The 19,284-nt window shown below is 41.0% G+C and overlaps 1 pseudogene; it reads right to left on the bottom strand.

The window, feature by feature from the left end:
* Positions 1-6,357: 6,357 nt before the first annotated feature.
* LOC115866881 (D-aminoacyl-tRNA deacylase 2 pseudogene) lies at positions 6,358-6,858 on the bottom strand (annotated as a pseudogene).
* Between the last annotated feature and the right edge of the window lie 12,426 nt (positions 6,859-19,284).

Here is a 19,284-nt window from a genome sequence, read left to right on the forward strand (position 1 = left end):
CCCGGAGGACTGGAAATGGAATAGGGCGGTAAGGCTCCAGAGCCAGCAGGACACAGGGTCGTGGATGTCTGGCTGCACACCAGGACAAGGGGGTGGCAGTGGACTGTTGCTCTGAACCACAGAAGCACTCGTGCCTTATGCCTGGTGGTTTCCCAAGACCCATCTGGATGCCCTATCCATGACCTAGTTTTCTAACCTAAGCTGAAATGAGAAAAACAAGCATAGCATAGTAAGTTTTTCACTAAGCAAATTTGCTGAATTTTAAAGAACTGCCATTTGCTCTGGTACTGTGTCCTTTCTACTTTTTTGGTAGAAGAAAAGTATTTTTAAGAAACAGATTGAAGATGTTAAAAAAAAAAAAGAAACAGATTGGATAATATACTACATGATAACACTTTTGGTTTTGCTTTTTCATATTCCTGTTTATCAAAATAAAATATGACAGTACTATGCTATTCCTCCATTTTGTTTGTGTGTTTGTTTGTGTGTGTATGTGTAGTAGATTAATGATGGTCACAAATTCTTTGGCGCTTCTCCCCCTGAGAGGTGCATCTAATTTTCTTCCCCTTGAATCTGGGAGGGTCTTAGAGACTTACTTGGCTAAAAATATATATAAAGTAATAAACTTACTTTATTAAAAATGTGATCAGTGTGACATTCTAGAACTTCTGAAACGAGGTCATAGGAAGCTTTGCAGCTTCCTCCCGGGCCTCTTGGAGCCCAACTGACATGCTGTTAGGAAGCCCAAGCAGCCATGAGAAGAAGCCCATAGAGAGACGAAGCAAGGCCCAGGCCAATAGCACTGGATGAGCTCGTAGCTGATAGCCAGCACCAACTTGCCAGTCACTGAGTGAACCCTTCTGGAAGTGGATCCTACAGCCCCAGTTAAACTGCCACAGCTGATACGACATGGAGCAAAGATGACTCCCCACTAAGCCTTGCCCAAATTACAGGTTTGTGAGGGAAATAAATGATTTGTTTTTTTTTTTTTATTTCTGTTGTTTTAAGCCACTAAATTTGAGGATGATTTTGTTACATAGAAATAGATAACCAGACAGCTTGTTTGTTTAAATGGTTTGTGAAATTCAAAAGTCAGAGAAATGCTGACTCGCATTGTTTATTTAACATCTGTATTAGGCAAAATAATGCACCCCCCCCAAAGATATCCAAGTCCTGATCTCCAGAATCTGTGAATATGTTATGTTACATGGCAAAAGGGAATTAAGATTACAGATAGAATTACAGATAGAATTGCCAATCAGATGACCTTGAAATAGGGAGATTTTCTTGGATTCTCTGGGTGGAGCCAGTGTAATCACAAGAGTCCATAAATGTGGAAGAGGGAGGCAGAAAAAGAGCACAGAACGATGCAATGTGAGAAGAACTTGACCTGCTCTTGCTGGCTTTGAAGACAGAGGAAGGGGGCCACCAGCCAAGGAATGCGGATGGCCCCTAGAAGCTGGAAGAGGCAAGAAAACAGATTCTCCCGTAAAACATCTAGAAAGGAACATAGCCCTGCCAACACATTGATTTTAGCCCAGTGAGACCTGTGCCAGACTTCTGACCTCCAGACTGTAAGAAAATAAATTTGTATTGTTTTAAGCCACTAAATTTGTAGTCATTTGTTGACAGGCATAGAAAACTAGTACAGCACCTAGCCTACTCTGCTATATACTATTGACCTTTTAGAGTCAGAATTGATGGTTAAAGCTGTCTAAGAGCTTGTATGGTGTGAATTTTAAAGATGGGAACATGTAAGTCCATAGATTCCAAGGTCAAACAGCTAATTTGTAATATATACAGGAGTAAAACTTAGGTCTTCTAAAATTTAAACTCCATGAGGAAAGGAAATTTGAGGCAGCATCTGTTTTGTTCATCATTGTATCCCCAGTATCTAGAACAGTGCCTGGCACATGGTAGGTATTTGTTGAATGAAAAAAATGAAAACTAATTCCTAACTTCTGGTTTAATCACTTGCTCTAGTAAGGTTACCAAAGGACAAAAACTACAGCTTTTTTAAAGGCCCAAAAAAATCACCATTGTATCTTATAATTTACATCCGATTATTTGGCTTTTAACAATGTTCTTTTTTTTTTTTTTTATGCTGTACGCGGGCCTCTCACTGTTGTGGCCTCTCCCGTTGCGGAGCACAGGCTCCGGACGCGCAGGCCCAGTGGCCATGGCTCACGGGCCCAGCCGTTCCGCAGCACATGGGATCCTCCCGGACCAGGGCACGAACCCGTGTCCCCTGCATCGGCAGGCGGACTCTCAACCACTGCGCCACCAGGGAAGCCCTAACAATGTTCTATTTTTAAATCTCACCATTTGTTTTATTTTAATTATAAATTACTATATTTGTATACAGATACATGATACAGATTCAATGATACAGATACAAGTTCAAAAAGTATGAAAGAAGACAATGAAAAATAACTTCTATTTTCATCCCAGCCACCCAGAGGTAACCACAGTTACCGCTTTCTTGTGCATACTCCCAAAGATATAGAGCATTTCTTTGAGAGTTGAGAGTCTGAACAGTTTTAAATATGTCTAATGTAGTCATTGGATTTTTACACTACCCTCAGCACCTCTGTCATGATTCATCACTCTGGGCTTCAAGGCACTGTAAGAGTCTGAAATATTCCCCATAAATGCTCGGGACCCATCCAACAAGGCTCACCCCACCTGCTGCAGAGGTCAAGGTCTCCTCAGGCGCCAGGGCTCCCACAGACCTCTAGGAGTGGGGCTTATGGCAGTTAACTCCAGAGCTGATGAACTGAGGCCCAGCTGAATGGGAGCTCTGTCCCATGTCGTATAGCTGGTGGAAGAGCCATAGTATGTTTTGCTGACACACTATGGTGGTTGGTGTTTATACAATCACCGGGCACTGATTTAGTTCAATAAGCTACCTGGCTCCTTTTCATCAATCACAGTCGAAGGGGTGGCCAGTGTTTATTTCAAGATGCCAGGTGAGAAGGTGGGATCAAGGAAATAAAGTGCCCTTCGTCCTTCCTCACACATCTCACCTCTCCCCGAGTGAGACTCCTCATCATACTCTCTTAGTACTACACACCTCCTCTCGGCAGCACTGTTTCCTGTTACTCACATTTATAATACATTTTCATCTTTTATATTACATGTAAAATGCATTTGCAATAATTACATTGTAATATTTGATTAGAGTCTAGACATCCCTCATTTAGACTGGAAGCCTCCTGAGGGCAAGGACAGTGCTTCCTTTTACTCACCTTGTATCTCCATCACCTAAGACAGCATGTGGCTGGCGGGCGCTCGATACAAATGTGTTGAATGACTAAATAAATAAGCTAAAGCCAATTCTTGTGACCCATGCCAGGCCTTAGCAAATGCTCTTTCAATTCTTGTAACAACCTTAGGTAAACAGGTTGCGTTATTATCCCCCTTTACATATAGGGAAACCAAGACAGAAAGTGCTTAAGTGCCCATGATTGCACAGTGGATGGCAGTCTGACACCAGAGTCCACCTGCTTAACCACCACATTACGTCACATTGCATTTTGATAAAATTTTAGGTGGGCACCTGGAGAGTGACACTCAGATGCCAAGTAAAGCAACAAGAGCCTGTGGAGCCCAGCCAACAGAAGCATGTGCAAGACCAGGGATATGGGAAGTGGAGGAAAGCGGCAGACAAGGCATGGCTCTGTGAACAGTGACCCTGGAGCTGTGCCTCATAGGTGGGAATCATAAGACTTGACCTTCAAGCCTTAAGGGGGTTTCCTCTCAGGTTCCTCATGTATGTCCTGGCCCTGGCCAAACCCAAGCAGAGCAGATTCTGAGGTGAGATGGGCAGGGGTGGTATTTTGGGTTTGCAGGGAGAGCACTGAGGCAGCCTCAAGGGAGTCAGGGCCTCACTGACACAATCAGCCTCAGGGGAAACTGCTGACACTCAGGCACACTGGTGACCCCAGGCCCTGCCCTCAGTGGGCTTCTGCAGCCTCCTCTAAGGCCAATCCTCATCTACCTGTCCCAGGCTGCCCTCAGCCACCCTGCACACTCTCCCCTAGCCCAGGGCTTCTCACACCTCTGATTCTTGTCCTGTAAATGGACTGCTCTCACCCTCAATTTCTGTCTCATGTCCTCTTCCCAGTCAGCCAACCTCCAGCCTCCTGCTGTACTTGTCGGAAGCTCGCAGCCCAGTAGCAGCATCCTTCATAGAATTATTCCTCCTGATAAATCAGGCCTGGCACCTTCTCCTTTTGATTCGAGATACACTGTGTGTGTGGTGCTTCTGGCACTTTGTTGTGTGCCCTGAATGAGAGCTGCAATTTGGTAATTATTTGTGTGAAGTCAGCCATGTTGCATCATAGAACTCTTGGTTATGTTATTTAGCTCAGAGACCCCAAGGATCCGAAGCTGTTCTCTGACAAGAATATAGAGGCAGTTTTCAGGTCTGGTGGAGAGATGGCTTCCAAACATGGGCAAAATCCTGTGGGAAGAATCCTCCATTCCTCCTTTCAGGGACCTTGAACTCTCAGCAGTCAGCTCTCTGACACAGCTCTCTATCAGTCATTTGCATTTTAGTTTGAATATCAGCCCATGGTTGTCCTTTCCTACAGTTATTAGCATTTTGGACCTTCTGTCTCTAGTGTAAATGCTCTTTTTAAAGGAATTTGGGGCATTGTCAAATACGTGGGGAGGTTTTTGGGGCCCAAGTAGAGAGGGATCCCACGCATCTCAGGCCCGGGCAGGCCCAAGGGTGGAACCCTGCTCCGTCGCAGCACTGGTACCAGCTCAGTGGGTCTGCCTCAGCTGTCTCAAGATTTAGTCTCCAAATGTGCCACTCTGGTCCAAACTGAGGGAGAAGAAGTTGTGTCACCAGAGCTGTGAACCAGAGCTTCAGGGAAAGTGGGAGATTGATAAGGAGAGAAATTGCTCTGTTTATCAACCACTGTTTCCTTCTGCAAACTGCAAAACGAAATATAAAATGAAATAAAATTACATTTTAAATCTCTGCCGGTGCTTTCAGAGGTAGGCCAGTTCTGGTCTCCCATCAGCAGAGACCAAATGCACAATAACCTCATTCAGTACCTGGTGCTAGAGCAACTGTTTACTTATAATAATGTTCAAGTTCCCAGCTAAGAACAGGGAATGAATTAATACTTAGGAATTTCTCTTTTCTGCACATGACATGCCATTTTAAAAAACTGCCACTTTGATGACTTCGTCATCACATTTCCTTCAAAGAGGAGCTAAGTGCCATGCAAATTACAAAGCCTGATTCATGTTCACATGCAAAAGCCCCCATCTGCAGGGAAGGGCTTGGGGGCTGAGGCCCCTGGTTTTCACTAAGAACTCTGCTTGACTCCTGCTTGTTTGTAGGAAAGGGGAGGGGGCATCACATATGTAAACATTTACTATTTTTTTGTTTCATGCTTTCATTTCATCTTTTCCTTTGTAGAAAGTGAGAAATGTTTTTACTTTGTGACTCTTTCACCCAAATCAGTGTTTCTTCCACTTCCTATATACTCCAGGAAATACTGGAGGAAAATTCTTTGTATTTCTTTAAAATAATAATATTTAAATTCTTTTTTTCCCCTTTTTATTCCTTTTATAGCAATCTAAACCAACAAGAAAGGAACTTCCTAAAAAAATTTATGAACATTAATTTAATGAAACAGTAACTTTTAAAAACCAAAGACAGAAAATGCAGCACACATTGCTTTGGTAAAAAACTGAGAAACAGAATATTAAGCCATTAGTATTAAGCCATTAGTATATTAAATAAAAACAACTTTTAGTCCCCCATACCTTATTGCTATATCAACTAAAGATTCTTAAAATAATTTAAAGCACTTGGATGTCCTTGGAAAACAATATTAAAATGTACAATAACATTTTTGTATTACATTTTCATAGATATTATTAGAAGGAATAGTAAATTGCATATTTCATTCAAAATATGGAAATCTGAAATACTAAAACAAAATTGACAAAATTATAATTGTAACCGTAACACAAATCGTGATTTTTACTACATGTTACATACATTTGAGGGTATAAGAAACATATTTTTCTTGATTACACAAAATGCTTAATTGCAAAATGCTTAAATACAGCTAAGAACATTTCCATGTTCTTATCAATGACCATAAAGTGAATACAAGGCATTTTTCAAAATTTTGAGTGTAAGTTTAGGGGAAAGCAGGATGGAAGGTGACTGAGATCCAGTGTTTAGGTGACGTGGCGAGGTCGTCCAAGTAGCAGGCTGCAGAGTTATGGATGGGACCCAGGATTTTCTTGTCTAAAAATGCTGCAGATTAGTGTACTCAAGCAGAAGGGGAAGAGAATCTAATTACAACTGTAGAAACTTTTAATTTTTCAAAACTCAATTAGGTGTCTGTATGGTCCGTTGGTGTCGAGCTTTAACACCTGTTGCCGTAAGTACCGTGTTCCACCACAACCCCAGCTTCGGCACACTTGCTGTTAGCAGCTAATTCTTTTTTGGAGAGTCACAAATTGGGAATAAAGTTCTAACCCCTCTTCTTTTCCAGAGTTAGAGTGATACGGCATGCTTCTTCCTTTTACTCTCCCCCCAAGGGTGGCTTGAGGGTTGATAAGAATGTTGCCAGGTAGATCCGATACAGAGACACGCTTGCCATTTTCTGTTTCACTTAATTTCACATTTAACAGTGTATTAACCATTTTGGGAAGAAGCTCTTTATCAGCTCCCTTGAAAAAGCACAGGTGGATCACTAATCCTCTCTGGACCTCCACCCACTGGGCCGCGGCGTCCCCTTCGGCGGGGCGTACTTGCAGCCGGGCGTGCAGGCACTGCTGCAGGAGGGCCCGGGCCTGAGGTGCCCGGCCACTTTCAGCCATGGCTCAAGCTCGCGCGGATATACCCCAGGTTCCAGCCACGCGCCGCACAGGCCCGCCCCCGGCGCTCAGGGAGCATTGGGCGGGGCGGGACGCCTTAAATTCTTGTTGAAGAACTAAGCCATGTTCATTATTGAAAATTTAGAGGAAAACAAACTACCCATAATCCCAGGATCCAGAGACAATTATTATTTATAATTTTGATTACCAGCATAAAACCCACTAGGTTGTGATGTATTATCCTTTTATATATCCTGTTGGATTTGATTTGCTAATGTTTTGTTAAGGATTTTTGCACATATATTCATGAGGAATTTGAGTCTGTAGTTTTATTTTTTGTAATATCTTTTTCTAGTTTTGTTACCAACCCTCTCAAGTTGGTCTCCAACAAGGGTCCTTCTGCCCGGTGTCCTTTGTGCCAATAGAACGAGACTGAGTTTGGTTCAGAAGCAAAGGAAAGCTTTACTCTTTGGTCAAAGACAGGAGAGGCGCGAGCTTGCGCTCTAGAGCACGCGTGCTCCTCACAGGCTGTGGGTGGGGCTCCTTAATAGGGTTCTCCTTAATTGGGAAGGGGGCAGAATTCTCACGGAGCCTGCGCAGCTGCTCACGTTCTAGATCGCAGTGCCGGGCTGGAGCAGCGTCTCTGCACACGGCCAGTGGAGCTGAGGTGTTGGCTGCAGGCATTTCGCAGGAACCCTGGTCTGATGTGCTGGGTGCAAGGCCTCTGCATGCGGCACCCTGTGAGCGAGTGAAACTAGAGAAGCCCAAGGAAAAGAAAGAGACAGGTTAGACTTTATTTTATTTCCCAGCTTCTATTTTTATTTCCCAGGAATTGTTAATTGGCTTTGCTGGTGAGAGTTTTGGTATCAGGGTAATGCTGCCCTAATAAATTGAGTTGGGATGTGTTTCCTCCTCTTCTTTATTCTGGAAAAGATTGTGTAGAATTGGTATTATTTCTTCCTTAAATGTTAGTAGAATTCACCAGTGAAATTATTTGTTTGTTTGTTTATGCAACTTAAAACAAAACTCCTTTGCTAACTCCCAGTTCTGTAGGCCAAACATCTGGGCATGGCATGGCGGGGTTCCCTGCTCAGGTTCTTATAAGGCTGAAGTCTAGGTGTCCTCATCTGGATGCTGAGCTTCTCTTCTGAGCTCAATTGACTGAGTCAGAATTCAGTTCCTTGCAGCTATAGGATGGACCTCCGTTTCCTTGATGGCTGTCAGCTGGAGGCCACTTTCCATACTCCTCGTCACATGACCCTCACAGTCTTCAAAACATGAAGTGGAGAATATTTCTGTAGTAGTCTGCTAGGGCTGCCACTACAAAACACCACAAACTGGGTTGCCGAAACAGAGGAAATTTATTTTCTCACAGGTCTGAAGTCCACAAGTCCAAGATCAAGGTGCTTTCTGAATTGGTTTCTGGTGAGAGCCTCTCTTCGTGGATTGTAGATGTCTGCTTTCTTGCTGTGGCCTCACATGGCCTTTTCTCTTGAGTGTGCAGAGAGGGGGTGGTCTCTGGTGTCTCTTCTTATAAAGACGCTAGTTATAGCACATTAAGGCCCCAGACTTATGATCTCACTTAACTTTTATTACTTTCTTATGGGCCCTGTCTCCAAATATAGTCACATCGAGGTTAGTGTTTCAACAAAGGCGTTTTGGGGAGACACAGTTCAGTCTGTAATACTTCCTTATGTCAAATTCCTCTCATGCTTCAAAACTCTCTCACCAGGGAAAGTCTATCGTCGTTTAAGGGCCCATATGATTAGATCAGACCCACTGAGAATATCTCCCTATCTTAAAGTCAACTGATTTGGGATCTTAATTACATCTGGAAAGCCCCCTCACAGCAGCACCTAGACTAGGTTGTTTTGGATTTGTTTTTTAGTTGAAGTATAGTTGATCTACAATATTATATAAGTTACAGGTATACAATACAGTGATTCACAGTTTTTAAAGGTTATAATCCATTTATAGTTATACCAGTGAAATAATTTACTAGAGTTTACTGAAAGGTTTAAACATCAATAGTTACTTTACTTGTTATAGATTTATACAGAATTTCTATTTCTTCTTGAGTAAGTTTTGGTAATTTGTGTCTTTTATGTTATTGCCATAAAATTCTTTTAATTTTTATCAGATTGGTAGTGATGTCCCCTCTTTTCATTGTTGATTTTGATAATTTGTGTCTTCTCTCTTATTCAGTCTAGCTAAAGGTTTTTCTTTTTTTTTAATCTTTTCAAAATACATACTTTTGGTTTAATAGAATTGATTTTGTTTTATTTTTGTTTTTTGTTTTATTGATTTCTACACTGATCTTTGTTGTTTCCTTTCTTCTGCTTAATTAAGGTTTAATTTATTCTGCTTTTTCTAACTCTTAATGTGAACATATGTAATTGACTTGTAATATTTCTTTTTTAATATAGCTATTCAGTGTTATGAATTACCCCCAACCACTGCTTTAGCTGCGTCTCATAAATTTTGATATATTTTGTTCTGTTGATTTTAAACTCATGTTTTTAAATTTCCTTTTTGATTTCTTTTTTTGTCCATGAGTTATTTAGAAGTGCATTGTTTAACTTCCAAATATTTGGAGATTTCCCAAGTTTCTTTATGTTGATGATCTCTAGTTTAACTCCATTGTGGTTAAAGAACATCTTTTAAATAATTTCAATCATTTAAAATTTATTTAGATTTGGCTTTTGGCCTAGCATATGATCAATCCTGGAGAATGTTTCATATGCACTTTAAAAGAATGTGTATTCTCCTCAATTTAAGTCTTCTCTACCATTATTCATTTTCTGTCCAGTTATTCCATCAGTTATCAAAAGTTGGGTATTGGAATCTCTATAGTTACAGAATTGTCCATTTTTTTTCAATTCTGTCAACTTTTGCTTCATGTATTTGGGGCCTCTGTTGTTAGATGGGTATACACTTATAATTATTATATCTTTTGGATGTATTGACATTTCATCATTATGAAATACCTCTTTGTCTCCAGTGTATTTCTTGTTTTAAAGTCTATATATCCTGATATTAATATAGACATTTCAGCTCTCTTATGGTTATTGCTTACATAGCAAATATTTTTCCATTCTTTTACTGTCCGTCTATTTTTATCTTTGAGTTGTGTTTTATAGCCAGTGTGAGAATTTCTGCCTTTTCATTGAATGATTAATAATGTAATTTAATGAAATTATTGATAGGATTGGATTACGTCTATCATTTTGCTCTTTAATTCCTATATATTGCAGATTTGTTTTGTTCTTCTGTTGCCCTTTTACTCTCTTCTTTTGTGTTAAATATTTTAAGTGTAACATCTTTATTGCTGATTTTTAAACTATTTTTAAAATGTATTTTATTAATGATTGCTCTAGGGATTAAAATATACCTCTTACCTTGTCACAATCTAGTTCAATCTTAATTCCAGTAAAATACAGCAACTTTGCTCCAATATAACTCCATTTCAACCCTTCCTTTATGCTACTATTGTTTATATATTATATATATGTATAAGAAGCTTAAATATAGTGTTATAATTACAGCTTTACAAACCATTATGGTTTTTAAAGAAATTAAGAGAAGAAAATAAATATATTTATAAGAACTTTATATTTACTGACGTATTTACCATTTCCTGTGTTCTTCATTCCTTCTTTGGATTCAAGTTACGATCTGGTGTCAGTTCCTTTCAGCCTGAAGAACTTCCTTTAGTATTTCTTGTAAAGCTGGTCAGCTAGCAACAAATTCTCTCAGTTTTTATCTGGAAATATCTTTATTTCATTTTAATTATTAAAGAATAGTTTTACTAAATATAGAACTCTTGGTTGACAGGTGTTTTTCTTTCAGCAATTTGAATATGTGATTCTACTCTCTTTTGGCCTTCCTGGTTTCTGACAAGAAGTTGATCATTAATCATATTGTTCTCTTGTACATGATGAGTCATCTTCTCTAAGTGGTTTCAAGATTTTCTCTTGTCTTTGCCTTCCAGTAATTTGACTATGATGTGTCTAGATGTGGATCTCTTTTTATTTATTCTCCTTGGGGTTTGTTGAGTTTCTGTGGTCTGTAGATTGTTGTTTTCATCAAATCTGAGAAATTTTCAGCCATATGTCATTAAATATTTTTCTGCCACTTTCTCTTTTAGCCTTCAGGGACTCCAATGACATGTATGTTGATATGCTCATTGTTGTCCCACCAGTCTCTGAGGCTCAGTTTATTTTTCCTTAATCTTTTTCCTTTCTGTTCTTCAGATTGAATGATTTCTAATGAGCTACTGGGCTGGCCAAAGAGTTCGTTCGGGTTTGGTCTGTCAAATGTTATGGTAAAAGCCCGAACGAACTTTTTGGCCAACCCAATATGTTCAAGTTCACTGACTCTTCTATGACCTCCTCTCATAGATGATTAAATTTCGGCTATATATATTTCAACTCAATTTCCGTTAGCTTCTTCCTTTATAATGTCTGTTTCTTTGTTGAGATTCTGTTCGTTGAGTCATTGCCATTACCCAGTGCTTTAATTCTTAAGCATGGTTTCCTCTAGTTCTTTGAACCTATTTATAATAGCTGCTTTAAAATCTTCACTTGCTAAATCTAAGTCCTGGGCCCTCTCAGAGTTAGTTTCTGTTGTTTGCTTTTTCCCCTGAGCATGGGCCATATTTATTTTGGAGTATGAATCAGATTTTGTTTCTTCACATCTCATAATTTTTGTTGAAATCCTGACATTTTAGATAATATACTGTAGCAACTCTGGACTCTGATTTATTTTCCTGAGGTGGTTATTATTGTTTTTATTAACTTGCTTGTACTTAATCAGCAGAATCTGTGTCTCTGCAGTGTGATGCTGAAAACTTGGCCTCTGTGAACTGGTGCCAAATTGAATCTTGGAGACAGAGTTTTGGGTGAAGTAGAAAAGAACAGCTTTATTGCTTTGACAGGCAAATGGGGACACAGCAGGCTCGTGCCCTTAAAAACTGTGTGTCCTAACTTAGGGGGATTTGGTGAGGAGTTTTATAGCAATGGTTCAAGGGTGGGGTTGTTGATAAGGATCAGGGTGTGTGCAGGGCCTGCATCCCTTTAATTAGGCCTCAGGTGGTCTCCTGATGAGCTTCTGTGGTTCTCAAGATTATCGAACTGTGACCTTCTCTCTGGAATGAAGAATGCTTCATCAAGGAGTTAACATCTTCCATTTCTTGGGGGTTTTAGTTCTGCAGAAGAGCTCAAAGATATTGTTACGTGTGTCCCTTGAGGGGGAACCAGGATCCTGTCCCAAGGCTGCACTGTTGTTTCTTGACTGCTCCTCCCTTGTCTCTGCATCCCCTCCCTTCCCTGATTAACAACCATTTGAACCTGCCCTTTGGAACTCAGGGAAGGTCTAGAAAGGGGGACCCAGAAAGGCTTTCATGCCCAGGAGCCCCACAGGGTCCTGCTCGGTTTCAAGTGTATGGCCACTAATGTCTCTGCTCAGTTGTTTTGTTTGTTTGTTTTAAGTTCTTATATTTAATTTTTAGCCTGGCTGCCTAGGGGTTGTCCCCTGTGTCTGCATAGTTTAGTGGTCAGCCAATGATTAGGCAGAGATTGTGCTCAAACACCATAAGTTTATAAGATCCATCCTCTGCTGATGGACGTGTGTGTGGGTTAAGGAATTCATTCAGAGTTCAGTCAGTTTTCAAGGCTGCCTGACTTGTACTTTCTTCCAGGCTCTCTTGACTCTCCCTTGCATAGACACATGCATAGTTTCCTGGTCAGCCAGGGATGCATGGAGAGATTATATAGCTTTTCTATGGCTCTCTCATTTCTAGGATTTCCCCTTTACATTTCTGGCTCGTCAGAGGCTCACTTCAACCAGGACTGCAATTTCAGGCTAGGAGAGCTGTGCGTTTTCCTTTTCAATTCCTACTGAGTTTGCTACTTTTACTGACAACACTGCTGGTTGTGGGTTTTCACCTTCCATTCCAAATCAAATCCACTCCACCTCTGATAGTGAGGCTGCTGGTTTTCACAGCCAGTATTGCCCTGGTAAAATCATCAGGCTAAATGTGCTAGGGGCACAGGGGAGAGAGCAGCTCCAGGCAGGAAAGCCACAGACTCATCATTCTTTCATAAAATTTTATGCAGCTTTTCATGACAAAATGTTTCTCAATTTGTTATTTCCCTTTGGTTGATTTCCAAAGCCTTGAAATTGTTTCTTATAATTTTGCCCAGTTTTATATTTTATTTTTGGGGGTGAGAATTTGCCAACCTCTTCATTCTCCCACAGCCAGAAGTCTTACCCAATATATAGTTTTAAAATGCAATCACACTGCACATCCTGTTTTCTACACTGAAAAGTCTAACTATTCTAGATTTTTAGTTTGATTTGTGCATTTGATAATTTGGCTTCTTTTTATTGATTTTCTAAATTCCCAAATTGGACTTTTGGGATCATTCCCTCCTTTGACCCAGAATCCCTTTAAAAATTCAAAGAAATCTTAAATGATCATGTAGTCAGGAGATTCCTAACTTGGGCACCTTAAACCCTAAGGGTGGGAGAAAGTAGTAACAGAGACAGGGAGGAGCAATCAATACATTATTTTCAATGTTTGAAAAACTCCCCAGGGAAATTATACAATTATCAGAGATAAGGCTAAGCTAACCACAATGTCCCATTTCTAAGTTTTGGGCTGAAATTACTTCAACTCAAAATAAGAATTCTGGTAATCTTATGCTGATCAGAGGTTTTTGTTGGTAGTTATAAATAGCACCGGTTGTACCGGTTAACAAAAGTGGGATGGTAAGCCAATTATTACCTAATAAAGCAGTTTATTTTAAACTTGGGTGTGGGTCCAAGGGAACAAAGTAACAATCAAAGGGATCCTTGGAGATAAAATAGGTGGAAACCTATGATGTGGCCCAGACCCGCCCTGGTACAGATGAGGGAACCTGAAGCCAGTCCAGTAGGCAAGTTGATGGCAGGACCCAAACCTACATCTATGGGCAACTCAACTTACCCTTTAAGCCTGCAAACATATTACGGCACACGGTACCCGACCACTGTCAATTAAGTCCTATGATTTAAATAATATAAACCATAGACCAGTGCTGTCTAACAGAACTTTCTGCAATCATGGAAATGTTCATATTGTACTATCCAAAATAGTAGCCACTAGTCACACGTGGCTATTGAGTGCTTGAAATATGGCTAGTGAAATTGAGGAACAGAATTGAATTTCTAAATTTAATTTAATTACAGTGGCTAATGTTTTGGAGAATAAAGATATAGACATATGTGTCATTCGTAAAACTAAATTCCTCCTCTAAGCTATTCCAAGTATAAAGCAGTTATTTTCAAACTTTAAATCACAGAATACCTTCTTAAAAAAAAAAGTATATATATATATATATATATATATATATATATATGGGGGTGGGCACCTTGGGCACCTCCTCAGAACCCCCAAGACTGCACTGAGCACAGTGTGAAAATCAACAAAAAATGCAGGAGACTAGAGCAGCAGCAGGTATTTCCCTAACAAATATTTACTGAGCAGCAGCTGGCACCAGACACTGGTCTAGAGGTTGTAGGAGGAACCTACACAGGAAATATGACCCCTGCCGTGAAGAAACCAAAAAGACAACAATGTTTATCAATAACATCTCAGCCAGGTGCTGACCACACCTTATCTCATTTGGTCATCATATCAGTCCTATGAAGTAAGTGTTATGATCCTCATTTCACAGCTTAGTACACAAGGCTCTGAGAGAGAAATTATTCACCCGAGGGCACACACACAAACTGGTCAGGAGGAGTTGGGACCCACGTCGGCCTGACCCAACCCTGCGTTATGCCCCTCCAGAGCTCATCATCCAGGTGGGGAGGTTGTCTGTGCCTGGAGGCTCAAGTGAGCTCTCTTGGGAACTGGAAATGTGAGAAATAATATTACTCTATGGGGGTTAGACTGTCAATGGATCAAAGAGGAGATATTTACAAAATAGGTCCCAGGCCCAGAAGCTTCTGTGGAATATATTCAATGTCCAATAAATAAACTCAGGTGGGGCTAGGGGTGGGTCAGCCATGAAAGAACAGAAAAGGAGAGGCCAAGATAGATTAAAAAACAAGACAGACACAGGCATAGTCAGGGACCAGAACTTGGCCGAGGAGTTGAGTATTTCTAACCCAGACACAGGCTCCCAGGGCATCCAACTGTGAGATGAATACATCAGTGTGATATTGTGATGTAATAAATATATATTTGGTCTTCATTCTCAGTTCCTGGCACAGAGCTCCTAAAACCCTTGTAGTTTTCTGAGTGATAGGGGCAATAGTAACATCTTTTGTTATCATACTTGGTCTTAGTCCCTGGTTCCTGAAACAAGAGCTTCTGAGAACCTTGGAATCTCAAGAGTGATGAGTATCTTTTCGTATGGTATGAGGTGACAGATGGCTGGGGGCCCTTAGATAGTTTCAGGTTAGGGGCTGTTCACCAGAAAGACCGAGGCATGATTTCTGCCCCACTCTCCAACTTCTGGGGAGGGGAAAGAGCCTGGAAATTGAGTTAATCACCAAATGTCAGTGATTTAATCAATCGTGCCTACATAATGGAACCTTCATAAAAACTGAGCAGGAGGGGCTTCCCTGGTGGTACAGTGGTTGAGAGTCCGCCTGCCGATGCAAGGGACACGGGTTCGTGCCCTGGTCTGGGAAGATCCCACATGCCGCGGAGCAGCTGGGCCCGTGAGCCATGGCCGCTGAGCCTGCGCGTCCGGAGCCTGTGCTCCACAACGAGTGGAGCCACAACAGTGAGAGGCCCGCGTACCGCAAAAAAAAAAAAAAAAACTGAGCAGGGTTTGGAGAGCTTCTGGGTTGGGGAACACACCAAGGTGTTGGGAAGATGAGGTGCTCAGAGAGGGCATAGAAGCTCCACAGCCACCACTGCTCCTGCGCCAACATACCTTGCTCAGTGCTTCTTTTCTGTTTGGCTGTTCCTGTGTTGTATCCTTTATAATAAACTGGTAGTAGTAAATAACAGTTCTGTGAGCTGTTCTATCATATTATCAAACCTGAGCCCAGACATTCAACCGGCCCTGAAGTGGGGACAGTCTTGTGGGACTGAGCCCTCAAACTGTGGGGACCTCACTAACTCTAGGTAGTTACTGTCAGAATTGAATTAAATTGTAGGACACCCAGTTTGTGTCTGCAGAAAATTGAAGAATGGCTTGGTGTCAAAAACCTCCCATTTGGTGTCAGAAGTGTTTTGAGTAGAAATGGATCATAGTTTCCAGCCTCTTGAGCTTGAAGTCAGGGAATCCTCTGTGTCCAGGCTCACTGTACCCTCTCTCATGGGTCCCCTGCGAGAGGAGGAAGTGCCAGAGAGGGGACACTTTCTTTTCTCCTTGGGGATGCTGTCATTGCAGTTCTTCCGGAAGACCCTGACGGCTGACTCAGGCTACTCAGCCGTGGTTCACACGTCCTTCTCCCTCTAGGGCCCTCTCTCCTTAGCCGTTCCAACCCCAGAGGAGAATGGGAATTGATAAGTAAGGCCTTAGCCTGAGAGGTTTCTATCCTTGGAGAGGGAGTTCTCATGGTGAATTTTAAAGGTAGCTACTTACAATGACATGGTTTCCCTTGAAGTTTTGACCACAAGGAGCAAATATCCTGATTGAACATTGAGATGTGAGATTCAGGTTTGGGTAGTTGCCAGAGCTCATTGACTCTGAGTGGGCCCAGAAGTTAGCAAAGACTTCAAAGCACCTATTACGAATATGTTCAAAGAATTAAAGGAAACTATGATGATAGCGATTCAGTACATAGTGAGTCTCAATAAAGCAGTAGAAATCATAAACAAGAACCAAATGGGACATTCACTTATGGCATGGAGTGAGGAGGTCAACACATCTTCTCTCAGAAATTATAAATCTGGAAAAAAAACCTGTCAAAACATATATAACATTAACTTCCTAAAACTAAGGAACCCTTTGTTCAAACAGAAGAATACATGGAACTCACCTGGTAAATGGAACAAATGGAAAACACCTGAGAAAGAAGCAGACCGACCACCCTCGACTGCGCCCCAGGCCCCGACTTGCTGCCTTCTTTGATGGGTCTGCAGCTCCCCCTTGAGAACCATGGGGTGAACCAGTAAACTGGCATCATGGGGTTAACTCAGGCTCTCAGGGCCTTTAAAGCTGAGGGTAAGATTCTGGATTATCCAATAATAATCCCATCTTCAGCTGGCCTTGGTTTAGCTCAGCAGATCTCACTAGAACCAATACCTCCCAGAGGGCTTTTGAGAAATTTGTGGGGATTTTAGGGGTTATCTAATGATTGGGGCTTATTGCTGGCCTGCAGTGGACAAGAGCCAGAGTTGTTGTCCTGCTAAAATGTTCAGGACTGTGCCCCACAATGAAGAATTGTCCTGCATCCCTTGCAACTTTTGAATATCCTTTCAGTCATTCATAAGGTGAAAAACCTGTTTATAATTATTTGAACTTAGAACTAAACTTACTTTACATATAAACAGAAAGTATTTTTGCATAGTTTTAATACATGCTGAATTCCTAAGATTGAGCCTACCACATACATCAAGGTAGGTTGTGTTTTGGCTTTTTGTTTTTTAACTTCAGCAAATTTTGTTCATCCTTTCAGAAAGTCACATCACTAATAGCACCATGATGTGTGGTATTTGAGTTGTAAGACATCTTGTATCAGTCTGCATTTTCTCCATAATTCATTGTGGCTTCTAATGCAATGCAATCATGTCAGTCATTTACATATTGAAATAGATATTACTTTATCATAAGTTACTTTCCTATTCTCTTTTAAACTACAGCTAGGGCATTGTATTGATATATTTTGAAATTATATGTGTAGGTCAGTTACCTTATCTATGAATTTCATAGATAAATGGCATTACAAAAGTATTTCATATAAAAAGGGGGTGTTGGGTCTGACAGTTGAGAACCATCAACTTAGACAATATTCTTATCACTTCCACCTTCTCTCTATTACTTTTCATTCAACAGAGGGGCCCAGATAAAATATTAACTAATAAGAGAAACTATGGGGTGAGTACAATTAAATGCCAAAGTACATGGTTCAGACTGGGCATCTAGGAATAATTCTTTGAGAAGGTTGCTTAGTGGAGGCTGCAGGAATTAGGGAGGTTTCACAGAAATGAGACTCAAATAGGACTTTAATGGAGGAGTAAGGCTTGGAGGACAGGGGAGGGGAACCTCACCCAGAGCTTTGCACACAGGGAGGACTCTACGCAAATGTGTTGAACACAAAGGGGAGAACAGTCTTAGCCCTCACGTGGTGCAGCACACACCAGGCCACCACAGAGAGACACGGGGCTGTTGTGCACGTTCTGCTCCCTAAGAGGCTCTGAGGGATTTCATCGGTTGGTTATGGATTTCGTTGTTGCAGCACTTCCATGATTAATTATCATCATAGCCCATTGCGGTTGCTAAGGAATAAATGTTTAATTTTCTAATTTAGTGACACTAAAAATGTTGATATTAGAGTCATTCATTTAAATATAAAGATTTCAAATCCCAGTAATAATGGTAGGAGATACTTAATTTGAAATAAGCTACTGCTTTTCAACAATTAACATTTCCAAACACATATTTTGAATGTTCTGTACTTGTGCCAGTGGTATTAAGGTTCTGACTTAGGTTTAGACCCCCATACCTGGATGATTTTAACTGCAAGTATTTAAAACAAACAAACAAAGTGACTTTTAAAATAAGGACATTTATAATGTCCCAGAAGAGAATTCCAAAGATAGAACAGTTGCAGAGCTGGTAAAATCAGTGATTCGATCCACTCGAGGATTCTGGCTCTTTCCATCTTCTCAGTGATCTTGGGTGTTTCAGCGTGCCTCTGAAGCTGGCTCTCTCCATGGTCCCATTGGTGGTCACAGTTGCCAACTCATATACAGAAGTCCAGACAGAGAAAATGGAATGTTAGTGTCTTAGTTTTTGTTTTTTTTTTAGTTTGAAACAAATCCTCCTAGAAAACTCCCCAAAAGGTTTTCCCTCAAATTTTATCAGCCGGAATTGCATGACATGCTCATGCTTGAACCAAAGGGAATGAGATCAAATGTGTTGGTTTTGGTCTCATCACTGTCCATCCTCTGGAGCTGAGGAGGGACCCAGCCTCTATGGAAGGCTAGAATGAACCAAACAGGCTTCTGACAGCAAGGAGAAAGCAGGGGAAGGTTGTGGAGGAGGCCCGTAGTGTGTCACTACTAGGGATTTCCAAATTGTGTTCTATAGAGCATTCTTCGGAGGTGCAGGAAAAAGGAGTTCTTTGGTCAAATAAGCATGGAAAAGGGTGCACTATATCAGTTCCTGAAAATTCACAACGTCTTCAGCATATGAAAGCCTCTGAGAAAGCCTGTACTTTGTGTTTTTTTTTTTTCTTTTCTGCTGTTTCCCCAATATTTGG

This window comes from Globicephala melas, chromosome 14, assembly GCF_963455315.2.
Source record: "Globicephala melas chromosome 14, mGloMel1.2, whole genome shotgun sequence".
Classification (NCBI taxonomy): domain Eukaryota; kingdom Metazoa; phylum Chordata; class Mammalia; order Artiodactyla; family Delphinidae; genus Globicephala; species Globicephala melas.